Source organism: Schistocerca serialis, chromosome 8, assembly GCF_023864345.2.
Source record: "Schistocerca serialis cubense isolate TAMUIC-IGC-003099 chromosome 8, iqSchSeri2.2, whole genome shotgun sequence".
In the NCBI taxonomy this organism is placed as follows: Eukaryota; Metazoa; Arthropoda; class Insecta; order Orthoptera; family Acrididae; genus Schistocerca; species Schistocerca serialis.
Window position 1 is genome coordinate 451,308,564 of NC_064645.1, and position 6,000 is coordinate 451,314,563.

The following is a 6,000-nucleotide window of genomic DNA, read 5'->3' on the forward strand; positions in this document are numbered from 1 at the left end:
CAGACAGGACTCCGTTGGTTATTGGGGCTCAATTCGAGGCGGAACGTATCACTGAAGACAATTCTGTTCCAGTCAATTGAAGACCTGGCCGAATGTGCCCGACACCACTGCGAATGGGCCTGTTGGTTTACAGAGGTCAATCGTAGTCAGCGCAAGGGGTGTTGTGAGCTTAGCCCCCTTTCTTTGAGCCGCCTGTTGATGGTTCTGGTGATCAATGAAGCACCAGTTGCACGTCATGTCGATGGTAACGATTAATCCGGAGTTCTGAGTGCCTCTCTTGATGACTGATCGGCCATCACTTTGTGTCGTCTCTCGGTAGACCGCTTCCTTCTTGACTCTGTGTTTGGTCACGGTGCACCCGTTCCTGCTAACATCGTCGAATAGAGGCATCGCTTCTGCTCAAAGGTCTAGCGACTGGCCGATTACTCCAATCGGCTTCTTTGAGCCCAGCTACACGTTCGGTTCCAAATGCTGACGTCTGCGTATATTGTCCACGCACCTCTCTGCGAGGCGTGGTTACTGTCCTCCTAAGTACACGGAATGAAATGCGCAAAGACTATATGCCCTGGTGTGCCCTGTCTACTATCCTAGCCAGCTGTGCGGCGAAATTGCGCTGCAACGTCACGCATTCATCCATATCAATTTCTGACCAGTTAGTGAAGCTTTCTTGTGGTGCGTCGTATTCCCTCCTCCCCCCTCTCCCCTTCCCCCTGCCCCCCTCACCACTCTCCCCTCTCCCCTCTTAGTGTGTACAAATTCTACGATTCTGGTAGTGTACATAATGCGTTAAATTTTCAATTGTAGAGCAATGGGGATTATCGCTAATTGTGTTTCTCTTAAGGTGCTCTCTTTTTAAGTCTGTTTTCGTGTGGCTCAGTGGCTAACTGAATAATAGTTAGAGGACAACTGCAATGGAACTGAGGTCAGTTCTGGTCGATCCTTGAGATTCCCAATCATTTATCGCCTTTTCTATATCTGGTAATGATTTTTTAACATAAACAATGCTGTACAGCTCTGTTCCAAGCCTTAGGCTGGTAACAGCTTACTTACATGCCTAACAGTTTTAGGGCCTAAGCTTATAGCCCAAATAAATATCTAGATTAGACGTTAACTTTGAAAAGAATATGAGTTTTTAGCAGCTGGGGAGGTTTCCCACTTCAGTTTACGTACGACAGCAACGGCAATAAGACTTAATACTTTTTTTTTTTTTTTTAAGTACGGATGTTGTTCAAATATTATGTCATCGTCCACATATCAGTACAGTACCTTAACCGTGCGATGATTAAGTGCTGACCCTCCATTTCAATCGTGAGACATTCATTCCGTCAGAAATTTTACCTATACACTGGTACGCAAACATTAAGGACGAGAATAGCTTTCGCATGATGTGCCACTGCCAAGTAAAATGGCTCGATGGAACTTGAACCAAATATTGAAAGAACTGCCACAGTGCAGTACAGAAGTTAACTGAAGGAAATACACAACGAGAAGAACAGAAATAACATTTTTATTCAAAGATAATAATTACACTGAAGTCACTGCGATTAATGATGGGCCCCTGGACATTTCGCACCAGCGTCCAATCCACAACATTCGACAGCGTGCAATTGTCACTACACATGTGTGGTTCCAACAAGTGACAATTTTTGCTTACATTACGTATAATCCTGAGTTGTAAATAAACATGAAAATATCAGATTACATGATTTAATCATTTTTCCCTTCAGTCGTATCATGCTGTATAAACGCAAAACCAATTTCACTTTATTACGTTACTGAATCATGCTGAACATCCTGTTACATACATGTTAGTTGTTTCCGACGTTGGCAAAGCTATTAATAAACTCTTAGCAGAGATTCGAGATAGAGATAACACAATTTTGGTTACGCTAGAGATTTTATGAATACTGCCTCTAATTCGCTTAATGATCTTTTATTTATCACTTGCGTAATAGTATGCTTTCTCGCCGTATGATGATGCTGATCTGACTCAGGTATCCAGACGGTCGGCGATATTTTGGCAAGCTGATTTGTTGCCATTACTTCATCTAATATTTTAATGGTACAACCATTTAGAATTTTCAAAATCTATTCCGCTGTCAACATTAGGAAAATCCCATGCCGAAGCAAGTTACGGGCGTGTGATTTAACGCATTTGCACAGTGAACAGAATTTCGAAGTGCTAAATCAAGGTCCTAATGATGGCAGTAGCCGAAATGTTGCGACATCGCTCTTATTCACACAGCAGTCGCCGGGGCAGAAACATATCCGTTTAGTTCGCGGCTTATTTTCTTGCAATGGTTTGCGACGGCCACGTTAATTAAGTGTTAATATTTTTGACAGTATTCTAATTCCATTATCGCTGGGAACCGTTGTTCAATTTTCACCGAAATTCTGAAGTAGCTCACAAAGGGTAAAGAAACCATTTTTTACTGTCGTCTTAGCAAGCGGACCAGTAGTATCTAGAACTACTGTATTGAATTAACGCTGTAAAAAGAAATACCACAATATAATTTTTTTATTGTGTCAAAGTTTTAAATCAGCGTTATACATGCTATTTAAATATTACATTAACACAGAGAACCCACAGTTAGTATAAACGTTAGGGGTTAATAGTATCAGATCTCTTTTTTAGCTAGAAATCGATCTGAATAATGACGACCGTAGAAATGATAGATTCCATGCAGTCTTTTGGTTCATGAAGTACTAATGTGCTAGTTACAATTTCGTGCGATGTTTTTAAAAACTTTGTAAGTATTTTTCTCTGTCACATATTTCCTAAATGTTAAAGCGGAAGTCGTACAAGAAAGGAACAAGTGGCAGAAAAGATAAGCTGTGTACTATACAGGAAGAATAAAATCCCCACGTACACCGTTGGAAATTACGTGAGTCTAACAATAGTTCGTGGCTTTATTATTCATTTATTTACCCTGGGGGGCTTGAAAAAATTGTTCTATTTTGTAAATTCGTATACGTCATTTGGGATTGTGGAGTGTGGGTTGCCGCTTATACACATCGTTCGCGCAATATTGTTTTAATACCGTGGTTGGTAGCTGGTTATCAGGACCAGTTTTGACGAGACGCACTTTATACGGATTACGACTAAGAAATGTTAATTTTAGTACCACCGATTTTGATTACGTTAATTTACGACGACAGTTTAGAGGCTTTCGACAAAGTTGAAAGAGATAAGGAATAGATAGTTCAGAAAGGAAGTGATGTATCTGCAGTCGCCGTTGGAGAGGTATTGAGTAAATGGAGCCAACTCCAAGAAATCTTAGAGCACACATTCGATATCTGCGGCGGAAACAATCCACAGAAATTGATTAATAACCACAAATTAAGAAGATCTGTACAATTATTCGAGAGGCGATCACCGCTTAGAGGAAGGAAATTGGAAAAAAAATAGATGGGGTCTTTTCAGAACCTCCAGTAAAATAAATATTTCTCTTCACTAGGCGGTGGAAAGGATCTGATAACACGTTAAATGATGAAATATTTAAAAATGTGTCTGTAAATAAATTCCTCTTTTCAACAGTGACCTTTGCAAAATCCGACTTAGTCTGGTGAAGGAGACAACAGCGACACGAATCTTTTTGTTGATAACTTTATAGTCTCGATTGTAGTTCAATTCAGTAGTAAGTATATAACTGTCCGCCCCCTAAGGTGAGTAGTTGACGCTGCCATGCAGGGGGCTGAGTTCGATTCTCGGCCCGGTGGGAGATTTTCTCCGCTTGGAGAATGGGTGTTGTGTTGTCCTCATCATCGTCGATGCGGAAGTCATCTAGTGTGGCTTCACCCGAAAAAATTTGCAACTTGCCGGCCGGACTTCCTCAGGTGGGGATTCCCGGAGATCAATGCAATACGATCATTTCGTTTCACTATATAACTGGCTTTGTTGACCAACAACCATTTTCAGTATGATCTGAGGGTGGCTGATGATAAACCAAAACCAATTATATAATTGCTATTCGACTGCGATCAAGACTACTACAATTTGTGTCCATCCGGTCTGTCCAGCGCTGTTGGCAAGCGGTGTGCACTCAGCCCTTGTGAGGCGAACTGAGGAGCTACTTGATTGAGAAGTAGCGGCTCCGGTCTCGTAAACCTACATACGGTCGGGAGAGTGATGCCTGTGGTCTGAGGAGGAAACGGCGGCCAGTCGGTACCGTTGTGCCTTCCAAGGCCTGTTCGGGTGGAGTTTAAATGGTCTTTATTACAGTCGGTTTCGAAAGATTAACTCTCTATTTTCAGATATTTAACTGTGAACAACTATAGCCACATGGAACGTGATGGGCGAGCAGACTCCAGTTACGTGCGCCGCGGGAGAAATGCATGAACATGGACTTTTAATCTTCGAAAAATGACAGCTTTTGAGAAACATGTTGTGGCAGAGGGGAGTAATTAACAACCATCACGAACAGATATGAGTAGATAGTGCCATCCAGGGGCTGTTCGGGCGGAGTTTAGAGTTAAATGGTCTTTATTACTGTCGGTTTTGAAAGATTAATTCTCTCTTTTCAAACATTTAACACTGAACAACTATAGCTACATGGAATGTGGTGGGCGAGCAGACTCCAGTTACGTGCGCCGTGGGAGAAATACATGAACATGGAGTTTTAACCTTCGAAAAATGACAGACTTTGGAAAAGCATACTGTGGTAGAGGGAAGTAATTAATAAAATGGTTCAAATGGCTCTGAGCGCTATAAGACTCAACTGCTGAGGTCATTAGTCCCCTAGAACTTAGAACTACTTAAACCTAACCAACCTAAGGACATCACACACTTCCATGCCCGAGGCAGGATTCGAACCTGCGACCGTAGCGGTCTCGCGGTTCCAGACTGCAGCGCCAGAAACGCGCGGCCACTTCGGCCGGCGAAGTAATTAATAACTGTCAAGAACAGACACGAGTAGATAAGCCTAAATAAAGAAATCATTAAGCAATAAATGCGGCGTTATTCATAAAGTTGATAATGATCACCGACTTATGGGAGGTATCCATGGGCCTTTTCAAAAATTCGGAGACTGTCACGGTGCGCAGGATCTAACTATAATAAGCGAAATGCATGCCCGAGGATTGTTGATGCAGCCGCAGTGTTGGCGTCCCTTACCTCGGACACGAAAGCACGCCAGAGCTCCCGGCGAGCGGACGCTTGCAGCGGAGGCTTGACAGGTCCTACCGCGCTGGCGTCGCGACGCCCACTGACGTAGCAGCCGGCGTCGGCGTCGGCGTCGGTGTCAGCTCCTCCACGAGGTGCGCGCGCCGCCAGAGCGGCGTCGCTCCCTGTTGTGGGGAGCCGCACGCCTTCGTGGCCTCAGCTGACATCCTCTGCTGCGGTACTCGGCCAGCTGCAGATTCCACAGTCAACTGTTACAAGACACACGGGACGCTGAATGGAGTTCAGAGTCAACACACCCTTTTGCCTTATTCTTCTTCCTTTTCTTGTCCATTTGCCCCGCAGCAGTGCATGATCGGGATGGTTTTGAACGACTTTGGCGTGGTTAATTTGCGGGGTAGCCGGATGCCCATTCTGCCGCCACTCGCTTCAAAACTAGCACAGAATAGAAAAAAAGCTGCGCGTTCCGACTGTAGTCCCGCTATATCTTATGTAGATGGCACTGGTGCATACAGGAATGAACCAAAATATTATGACACCTGCCTACCGTGACGTTGGATGCCGCCAGATGGCGTTGCGAGCACGTGACGTGGTAACAAAAGTATGCAACTGGAGCAGACACGGACGGGGGATCACCCTAGCAAAGATATGGGCTGCAATTGCCGAAATCATTGAGATAAGTGACTTTGACAAAAGGGCAGATTACTATTACGCAGGGCTTGTGAACGAGTATCTCGAAAACAGCGAAGCTGGTTCAGTGTTCACGTGCTACTGTTGTGAATATCTACAGAACGAGGTAGACGTACTATGAAACTACTACTGCGCGCTAAATGGTTGGAGGATACGGCTTTTCACAGAACATAGGATTCGGAGGCTTGTCT

The 6,000-nt window shown here is 44.0% G+C and overlaps 1 protein-coding gene across 1 annotated transcript in view; it reads right to left on the reverse strand.

The window, feature by feature from the left end:
- The window catches only part of LOC126417063 (cell adhesion molecule 2-like), a gene marked incomplete at its 3' end in the record, with an annotated part of 280,157 nt that extends 274,960 nt beyond the window's left edge, over positions 1 to 5,197 (reverse strand). Inside the window, exon 1 of the mRNA XM_050084955.1 lies at positions 5,114 to 5,197. The remainder of the gene's footprint in view (positions 1 to 5,113) is intronic.
- Between the last annotated feature and the right edge of the window lie 803 nt (positions 5,198 to 6,000).